General features: G+C 29.9%; 1 non-coding gene across 1 annotated transcript; it reads left to right on the top strand.

Annotated features, from left to right (window-relative positions):
* The first annotated feature begins 5,529 nt into the window (after nucleotides 1-5,529).
* LOC113784888 (small nucleolar RNA R71) lies at nucleotides 5,530-5,635 on the top strand. The gene has a single exon (XR_003471054.1). It is a non-coding gene; the product is annotated as a small nucleolar RNA R71 (small nucleolar RNA).
* The last annotated feature ends 6,069 nt before the right edge of the window (nucleotides 5,636-11,704 follow it).

The following is an 11,704-nucleotide window of genomic DNA, read 5'->3' on the forward strand; positions in this document are numbered from 1 at the left end:
TACCTTTTTTTTTAATCACTCTTTATCATTTAACAAAAATTGAAACAAAGATTTTTCAATTAGCAAGTAAAGTAAGCAACTATTTTTACTCGAAGTTAATATAACAATCATAAAACTAAAATAAATATCGTAGTCCATAAATCATTTTAGTGGTTAATCAATACTCTAAAATTTGATTTCAAACACTTATATTATTTTAAAAGGATCACTAACCTTTTAATACCATAAAATAATATTGCTTCATAATTTCAAACTTTTCCTTGGATTACTTCTTAATAAATATTACGATTTTTTTTAACTACTTTTAAAATCAATAAGATTACTAAAATTTCAACAATATCTTAACCACCAAAATACCTTTAAAGATATTTAAACACTCTTAAAATATTTTTTTTTTCAACCTATATTTTGAAATCAAATCAAATCATGTATATAAAATTAGATACAAAATTTTCTAATTCACCAAGACTTCTAAAATAGTTATTTTTTTTCCTAATTTCTAAAAACTATTTTTACAACAAATCTTCTAGATTATTATTATTATTTTATTATTATTATTATTATTATTATTATTATTATTATTTTAAAACAACACATAGTAAAACTTGGCGTAAATTATTTTTCTCTTGTGTGACTAATCTAAATTTTAAATAAAATCATCATAAATATATATTTTTATTATTATTTTAAGAATCAACATAACTCCAACACAATCTAATTCTCTAAAATAAGTCAACAATAACTCACACATAAAATATTTCCTTTTAAAAAATAAATCAAATTTAATCCCTTCACAATTCTTTGTTTCTAAAAGTCTAACTATCAAATTTCAACCAACCTTGAATGTTGAAGAATTATTATTGCTAATGATATGAATTTTATACTATTTCAAAATCATGACGAATGTCTAAATTGATTTCAAAAGCAATATAAAAACATTAATCATTTAGTTACAACCATCAACACTTTCAAGTGATTTAAAATTAAAATCCACGCTTTAAATTCAATATTTTTTTTAACCCCCCTTTTTTTTTCTCTTTCTCAATTAGTAGACATTTTATCATGTGACCCCTTTTTTTTTTGTACCATTATAAATCACTACTGAGTTCTTAAAATGTAAAACTCTAATATCAAGTTAAACTTTAATGAGTTCATAATATCAGAGTCAGTCAATCAATTATTCCAAAGGAAATATCCCAACACACTCACTATTCAATATTCACATCAGCCCCTCTAAACCAACATAACAACAAATCTTTTTGATTTTCTTAAAAACAACACATAGTAAAATATGGTGTAAATTTTCAGCTATTTTAAGTAGTAAATAAAATCAGTAGTATAGATTATTATTACTTTATAACCAATAAAAATTCAACTCAATTTAATTTATTTTTTAAATAATCAAGAGTAATTCAAACAAAAGTTATTTTTCATTTTACAAAATAAGTCAACTCTAACTCTGCCACCAACTCTTTTTTTTTTTTTTTAACTTCTAAGTTCTACCACCTAGAAGTTATTTTTCATTTTTAATAATAGGAATTTTCTAAATTGACTTCATTAGCAAGATTAAAACTTTAATAATAATGTAATGACCCTAAAGGCAAAGTCTATCAATCGATAATTAGTATCACCTCGATTAAATTCATAATTTCAACATATGGTAGTCCATCAATAGAAAAAATTTATTTCTAACCATCTACTATAATAAAAGAGCAAAAAGTCAAAGTTATAAACAAAAATCCAATCAAAAGGTAACTAACTCAATCATGTCAACAATTCAAATTAACTTGAATTTTAAGAAATAATTTCCTATTATATTTAATCACTTAAATAGGAACTTACAATCCACAACGCAACACAATTAGGGTAAGAAAATAGTAAATACTTAATTAGTAACTTCAAAAATATATACAATTGTACAAAAGCATACGTCACATAACACAATAATATAACGAGAAAAAAAAACATGATAGTGAAAATAATTAATACACAAGAAAACACAATTGACACGACTAACATTTGACCCACATTGACTTGACAATCAACCCACTCGGCCTGATTGGACAGACCTGCTCTGATACCACTAATGTGACACCATAAACCCCAAAATAATATATATAATAATTTATATCATATTTCTATTAAATTTGCAGCGAAAAAATAAAAATATGTTTCAAAGAAAATAAAAGCTTTAATTTTTAATTTAGGATATCACGTTTCTCAAAAATCAAAAGGAACACTTTAAACTTCTTTACTACATAGTGCAATCTCAATAAGCTTGATTTAAGTATAATTACTTGATTTAATTCTAAAACCTTACTAGTACTTATATGGTTTTCATACAAAAATCGTTTCAAAATAAATAAGTAAAATACAATATACAACCCTTATTCCCGGTATAACCTATCAGAGTGGGGTTCCTCCCAAACTTGAACTTTAAGACTCATTAACCTGTAACAATTGTGATTTCGCAAACGCATGGCCAAGTCAGTCAAACACAAACAACGAATGAGGTGAGTTTCGAAATAATGTTAATAGTATATTATAAGTAAGAAGAACACGCAACAATCGTAATAGACTGTATCATAATCACATTACGATATATCAAAATATTTAAGTAAATAGTATCATATTATAACATCGAATTCCATCAAGTAAAATAATCATCTCATTATAATATGCATCGAATCATCTAAGAGTAATTATTATTACTTTTGAAACACATCAATCACAACGAAACAATCACAAGGAAATGCAATGTTATGCATGAGCTTAGACTCTACTTCACAATATGGTACCATTCTAACTCTGAAGTACTTGGTTAGGAGGCTTGATACTATGCCACCATCCCGGTGGACGGAGAATTCCAAATGGCCCTGTCTCATAGATCCCCTCAACTCAAACCGAGACACATATACGCGATAGTCAAGGTAAACATGTGTTCCGTGGTTTCTCCCGACATTTTGAGTGCTACCTCCAAGTCACCTAGGAATTCCCCACCCGAATACCTCCAAGGTATAACAATTTTTCCTTAAGGCTCAACAGTTGACCGCCACGATCAGGCTCATTCAGTTGTACTTCCCCGAAATCACTAGGCTTGTCAGGCCCTACCTATATGATGACAAAATAATCTCCACTTCACAAATTCTCAATAATTATTTTCTCCCCTCGTTGGCCTATGGCACTCCATCAAGACCTTCATCTCAAACACAAATTGGAATCACAATATTCTCATCACAATTTATAACATCACTATCATTAGTTTACACGTCATCACATATACTCATCACAATCTTATAACATCAATCGCATCAATCATACATCATCACATAGGCTTATCACAAATTTATAACATCATTATTATTAATTATACATCATCATAATCACATAAAACTTATCAAAATGCATCCACCTTTTATTATCACATTACCTAAACATGTATAATCAAACATATTCATAAAATTCATTTGACACCCAATATCACAATAATATCAAATATCACACATTTAACGATAATAAATCAAATATCACAATAATATCAAATGCAACACATTTAACGAAATTAAATCAAATATCACAGTAATATCAAATGCCCAACATTTAACGAAATTAAATCAAATATCACAATAATATTAAATACCACACATTTAACGAATCAATCAACACCTTATAAGTATTTCTATTCCATACTTTAATCTCACAATTTCTATTTTGCATATTAATTAATTTATCACTCAAAGGGATACTGTCGAACGTAGCGAGCCCCATATGAATTGTTGGGAAATACGGTTTTCCCGTTCATCTCACAATATATTATACTCATGAATTCAAATGCTCTCTCACCCCTTACCTTATTTCGACGCTTTCTCACATGACTATGACTCCACGAGCAAACAACCTTTGTTCTATGACTCTTTGTCTTTCATTCGATCTAACTCGATAGTTTATGTGTAAACATTAAAAATAAATTATGAGAACATACTTTAAAAAATAAATTCAAAATTCGGTCAAGTAAAATTACCATAAACCAGAAAACCAATCAGTGGATAATATATCCACGTTTTACATGGTCGTTTTGGCGTTGATTTCCCTCAAATCGGGGTTACGGTGAAGGAGAACGGTGCAAAATAACGAATTCTACAAACGGAGAAGTCGGGTATTTTAGAGAGAAATTGCAATGGTTAAAAATTTGAGGAAGTATGTTTATTTGACTACCTAAATTGATAAAACAACAAACTGAAATTTGGACGAGGACAGAGAAAATTTTTTGGAACAGTTATTGCTCGTCGGTGCCAAATGATAGGCTTGTTGATGGGTTTACTCTTTGCTTATACGGCTGCGGCAGCTCCTTTCTTATTTTTATTTTATTAACATAATTAGCTTTCATAAATGTGTCAAGCCCATTTGTCCCTTATTTAATTTATGTTTTACTATTATTATTTTTATTTTGCTAAAACAGAATTAATTGTTAGTTAATCTCATTTTTTTAATACTCTTCCAAACATCATTAAATTTTCAAAACATTACTAATATTTCATAATTAATAGATGCTAAATTAGAGTAATTAAAATAATCAATATAAAAAAACATATTTAGAATATATAGCACTACATTCCTCAGTTAAAGCACTACATTCCTCAGTTAAAGCAACTGTCTCATTGTCTTCACGTTTTCTTTTTTTGACAAAATTTCATTCAATAATTTAGAATATGACGGCATTTGAGACAATGCTTCGTTGAACGGAATGTTTATATATGATTTTTTCAAAAGTTCCACAAACTTCCTTAATTGCGCCTCAACTTTTGCCTTGGCGAATCTTTGGGGAAATGGTATGAGTGGTTTGTATGGTGTCAGAGGCACATATGGTTTTTCTTTTTCCTCATCTACCCTTTCAGTTGATGGTTGGGTTCTTTTACTCTCATCCCTAACATTCACTTCCACATCACTATCCTTGGGTTCCTCTAATTGCTTTTCGTTTCTTAAGGTGACATCCTTTAATTGTCCCTTGGGGATAGGTTCAGCCTGCCCTGGGAATACACCAGAAGATCTAGATGATGAAGTAACTTGTTGAGCCACTTGGGTGATTTTTGTTTCCAACATTTTATTGTGTGTGGTCATGGAATCTACCTTAGATACTAACTACCTAAGTGCTTCATTCATTACCCTCCCCACCATTAACAGACATTCCGACTTGACATTCAACAGTCACATGACAAATAATACCAAATTTTTAACAAGGAGAAACATTTGGTATGACATCATTTACATTCAATTTTTCAAATTTTAGAAACAATGCATCTACCTTAGAAACAATATGATATAATGCATCAACTTCATACCATCCTCCTTTCTTTTCAGGAGATTGATCACTTGACCATTCGTAGTGTTTATGTGTCATGTCTTCAATTAGAGCATAGGCTTTCTTCTATGTTTTTGTTCATCAATGCTTTTCCTACAGCAGCATCTATCGTCATTCTTATATTGTATGAGAGTCCATTGTAGAATGTATGGATAATTAGCCATCTCTACAGCCCATGATGAGGGCACAATCTCAACATCTCTTTGAAACATTCCCAAGCTTCATAGAGCGATTCTCCTTCCTTTTGAGAAAAACTTGTGATTTGATTTTTCAATTGTGCAGTTTTGCTAGGTGGAAAATGTCTAGCATGGAATGCTTGCTTTAACTGATCCCATATGGTAATGGATTCAAAAGGCAATGAATGTAGCCAAACTCTAGCTCTATCCCTTAATCAAAGTCTAATGGCGTCACTAGTCACTCCATTCATTTTCAAAGTATCACAATACTCTAAAAAAATAGACAAATGGAGGTTTCGATAATCCGTTGGAGTACCGGAGAATTGGTTTTGTTGTACCATATATAGCAACGAAGGTTTTAATTAAAAATTGTTAGCCTCTACCGTCGGACGCGCAATACTCGAATGCGGTACCATAGTATTGGGAGAGACATATTCTTTCAAGGTTCTATTTTCAGCCATTTTTAAATATTTTTCTTGTTCAGAAGTGTTTTTCTCTCTTCTTCTCCCATGGAAAAATCTTTTTATCTCAGGTATTAGTTCGACAAGATTCTGAAGACTTCGGATTCTTCGCATTCAAAGAGAGAAAAATCAATAAATAAAAAAATATGTAAAAATGAAATTTTTTAGTCTAATCGATATAGAAAAAGATAATTAATATAAAAAACAAAGTCCCCAGCAACGGCGCCAAAAACTTGATAAGACCGCAAGTGCACAGTATTATCGTGTAGTAAAAATTATCGTTCCCACAAGGACTTTATTATGAGTACTAGTGTCTCTTTACTTTGATGATTAGCTAAAATAGTAAATGTTGATAATTATTTTTGGTTTAAAGTTCACAATAAAAATAATGTTTTGGGATTGTAGTTTTCACAATGATGGATACAATTAATCTTCTATGAATAATGGGTGTTAAACTCTTACAAATCCGGTAAATAATTGTAAATAATGTTTTCTTTCAAAGAACAAAAGTGTATTCTAAACTAATAACCAACATATTTTCATGATTGATGTATTAGTAAAATCCTTTAAGAGAATATATCTTTCATGATTTCAAAAGAACCAAAATCTATTTTCATGATTTGATTCTCTTGTCCAATCTTAGGGGTCAGATATCAAATCTACCTTTTGGTATATTATTTGATATCTAAGTATGAATATGATTCTTACTAAGATTGGATTAAACGATCAACACCCATGACAAAAAGAAATAGAAATTGTTAGAGATCCAACATTGAAAATCCTATAATAGGAAGATCTACTCACATATGATCATAATAGAATCAAAGCTTAAATATAAAAACATTGGAAATATAAAATAACAAAACAAAAATAGAAAACTAAATATTATTGAAACTACAAAATTTCTAAGAGAAATACAAGAACAAAAGAAACAGTAGTAAGAGATTGTGTGTAGGAGTGACCAAAAAAATCATATGCACAATTGTTTTAATGAGAATACGGTAAATGCATTTCAAAAAGTAAATGTAGTGTGAGTTTCTTTTAAGAAGCTCTCAAATGCGGTAATATGCAATTTTACCTTATAATTGATAGTCAACACCAAATCATTTAGTGTTATGTTAAATTAATTTTAAATAATTAAATTTAAATTCACATGACACAACCAAAAAAGGAGTAATAATGAAATTGGTGTCAAAACAACAAACAAATGTCACTAGAACTAACTAATATCAAATTTTGTAGCTAATTTTGATAAGCGGTCTTCTTTTTTAAATAGAAATTAGTCGAACCCTAGTTTCCCTGTGCGAGTCTTATGTGGGAGCCGAACCCAGTACCTGGTGATAAATATCGGCTCATCTCATACCCATTACCAATTGAGCTACTCAAATTTTATAATAAACTATTTTATTAATTAGATATTAGTTTAGATAAATAATTTGGTGTTAAAATTATTTTAGATATATGATGATTAGTTTTATGATTAATTTTCTTTATATGTGTGTTTTCTATGATGTGTTATTATGTATATATTTGACTAAATGAATGATATAAACAATATATATTATTATTATTTATTTATTTTTTCTAAAAATAATAGTGTTTTATGGTACATATTTTAAAGATTACGATTTTATGAGATTTTACGTGTACACGTGCGTTCGTATCTAATGCGTGCACGTAGTTATATTTTAATTATTTATAACTATTTTCTATTTTAATTATTTATTTTGTGAATAGTTATCTTCAGATAGTAATAATATTGTGTTTAATTTCCTTTATTTTTATATACTTGTTATGACATTGTGATTTAGTAACTAATATAAAGTGTTATGATTTAGTAACTAAATATAAAGTATTGATGTTATATTTATTTATTTTATAATTTCAAATATTCTCTAATGATGGTAGTATTTTAATATGAGTACTTGAAAAAAAAATAAGTATAATTATAGTGATTATTTTGAATATCAGAATCTTAATTATTAATGTATTTTAAACGATTAATTATTTTATTTTATAAAATATTAGTTTTAAAAGTTATATTTTAGTAATTAAATTGTTTTAAAATAAAAAAGTGTTAAAAAAAACAAGTTTTGAAAATTGTGGGGTTTTCTTTTAAAATAAAATAAATGAAATGAGTAAAATGTGTTTTATGGGTTAAGCTCAATAGTAAAATGCATTTTATGGGTTAAGCTCACGAAACTCCCTCTTCCATTACCTATGCTTGGAATCACCAACCGTTATACTTCAAAAAATGGGTTTTCACCTTCGTTGCAGTTGTGTTGTCAAATTTCGGCCAACACGTTCATCGCCCTGAAAAATTGATAGCATTTTTGGATTCATGTAGTCGAAACCTTCAAGAAGCACTGCACATTTACATGTTTCGGTGACGTTGACGTCAGATACTGTCGGCGCTTCAGCACATCGATGAGACCATTTCTAATAACATGTTTCACGACATTTTGAATATATTTCTTCGCCTGATCTTCTTATTAATTATGTAACATTTTTATGCTCAGCGTAAATTACCAGCCATGTTTCATTGACTCTACAAATTCATCGATGATTTTATACTTGCTCGATGTGACACCCTAAACCCCAAAAATTATATATATAATAATTTATATAATATTCCTATGAAATTTGCAGTAGATAAATAAAAATATGTTTTCAAAAAAATAAAAAATTTTATTTTTAACTTAAGATATCACGTTTCTCAAAAATCATAAGGAGCACTTTAAACTTATTTTCTCCATTAAAATAGTGTAGTCTCAATAAGCCTTATTTAAGTATGATTACTTGATTTAATTTAAAAACTTACTAGTACTTCTAAGATTTTCATACAAAAATTCGTTTCAAATTAAATAAGTAAAATACAATTTAAGCCCTTATTCCCGGTATCACCTATCAGAGCATGGTTCCTCCTAAACTTGAACTTCAAGATTCATTAACCTGTAATACTGCGATTTCGCAAACGCAAGGCCAAGCCAGTCAAACACAAACAACGAAGGGGGTGAGTTTCAAAATCATGATGACTGTATGTGACACCTTGAACCCAAATTGAAATAAAAAGTAAAATGCACTAGTTTTAAAGAGATTCGCAGCGGTTCTAAAATAGAGTATATATATTTTAAAAAAAAAAAATACTTTAAGGTTCAAGACGTCACATTCACACTTACACAAAATGCTTGCATAAAAAATTTCAATAAAAAAATATAGTTGATGTTCATTAAATAAATACTTTTGATATAAAAGCAAGTTCTAAACTTAGAGACAATTAATTTCTACCTCTGAATAACCGATAAAATAACACAATTGATCAATCAAATTTACAAAAATCTAAATTGTTCATAACTCAACAAAATACGAAAAATTACTCCCACCCAATATCACCTATTCAGAGCGTGGATCCTCAATCGATAACCTGAAATAACTGCGCTCTCGCAAGCGCCAAACACAAGCAACGAGGGGTGAGCTTCGAAAACATGTAATAGTATAAAATAACTGAGAAGAACACGTAAAAAATTTTAAACACCGTATCATATCAAATCACAACCAACAAGAATAATCAAGGTAAAACATTGATATAATCCACAACATCAAGTAAGTAAATACAAAAATCAAGTAATGTTATGCATGCTCTTATACTCTAGACTCCTCCTCTTTCATTGGTACCATTCTAACTCTGAAGTACTTGATTAGGAGGCTTGATACTATGCCACCACGCAAGTGGACGGACAATTCAAATTGGCTCTGTCCTCATAGATCCCCTCAACTCAACCCGAGACACATATACGCGACAGTCTAGGTAAACTTGTGTTGCATGGTAGCTCCTGACATTTGGAGTGCTACCTCTAAGTCACTTAGGAATTCCCCACCCGAATACCTCCAAGGTCTAACAATCTTGCCCTAAGGCTCAACAGTAGACCGCCACGATCAGGCTCATTCATTTGTACTTCCCCATAATCACTAGGCTTGTCAGGCCCTACCTATATGATGACCAAATAATCTCTACTTCAAAAATTATCAACAACTACTTTCTCCCCTCGTTGTCCTAGGTTACTTACTCCATTAAGAGAACAATCATTGGCACAGGTCGAATTCATCACTATTTAATTAAACACAATACGCATTTCATGATATTCATCAAAGTGGTAATATCACAAGTCAAGGAGTACACATCGTCATTGCAGATTTCCATAGTCATACATTACATTCAGATTTTATCATCATAATACATCATCTCAAGCAACAAAGGGTCTTCACTCACATATAATAATAATATTACTAGATCGTTCACACACATCACATCAATTGCAATGCAAATAATTACAATTCATCACATTTTATATCATATATCAATATCGAGGATATATAAACAAGGCACAAAATGCATCAAATACACAATTCTACAGTAATTCAACTATCACACGATCTTCAAAAATCAAATCAAACAACATCCTATAAAAGTTTCTAATTCACATTTTAACCTCACAAAATTCAAGTTTGCTCATTAGTCAATTATTACTCAAAGGGCTTCTGCCATACGTAGCGAGCTCCGAATTAATTGTGGGAAATACGGTATTCCCATTCATCTCACTTAATTTATACTCATGCATTCGAACTCACTCTCACCCCATACCTTAATTTGACGCTTTCATAAGGTATAAGGACCATAATAATTTTCAGCAACCATGAGATGTCGACAACACGCAACAAACGAGTCCAAACGCATCGACGAATTTGCAGAGTCAATGAAACATGGCTGATAATTTTCCCGCGGCATAAAAATCAGCATTATATAATTAATAAAAATATTAGGCGAAGAAACATATTCAAAACGTCGTGAAACATGTTATTAGAAAATGTCTCACCGACGTACTGGGGCGCCGACAGGGTCCGACATCGACTTCACCGAAACACGCAAATAAGTAGTGCTTCTTGAAGGTTTCGACGAGAGGAATCCAAAAATGATGTCAGTTTTTCAAGACGATGAACGTGTTGGCCAGAGTTTGGCAACACAGCCGCGACGAGGGTGAAACCCCATTTTTTTAAGTATAACGATTGGCGATTTCAAGCATAGGTAATGGAAGAGGGTGTTTTGTGGAGTCCAAATATGGTCTCAGTTTTCATTGGTGATAGTAGTGGTGGCCGGAATCTTGATCAAAAGGTGGAGGTGTGATTTTTGACGAAGAGGAATAGGGCGTTTAAGTTTGCAATTCAAGTTGGAAATGAAAGAGAAGATCACAACGATCACAAATGTGGTCTCGGTTTTACACGAAACTTGGTATAATGGTTATAATTGAAGAGAGAAGGTGAAGAAGACATAAGAATGGAGGTGGAGGCTAAGTCTACGAAGAAGATGAGGACGTGTACTTCTGTTCTCCTTTTTTTTTTTTCTCTTCATTTTATTATTGTTATTATTATCATTATTATTACTATTATTATTAACAATTGGATTTTAGTTGGAGTTAATCTATAAAACACATTCTACTCATTTCTTTTATTTTTAAAATAGAATCAACAATTAGCAAAACTAATTTTTATTAATATATATATATATATATATATATATATATATATATATATATTAAACACAATTTAATTTCTAAAATATTACTAATATTTCAAAACTAATATCATATAAAATAAAATAACTTATTTTATTAATCTTTTAAAATACTTTAATACTCAAAATTCTCATATTC

Source organism: Cicer arietinum, chromosome 6, assembly GCF_000331145.2.
Source record: "Cicer arietinum cultivar CDC Frontier isolate Library 1 chromosome 6, Cicar.CDCFrontier_v2.0, whole genome shotgun sequence".
Lineage (NCBI taxonomy): Eukaryota > Viridiplantae > Streptophyta > Magnoliopsida > Fabales > Fabaceae > Cicer > Cicer arietinum.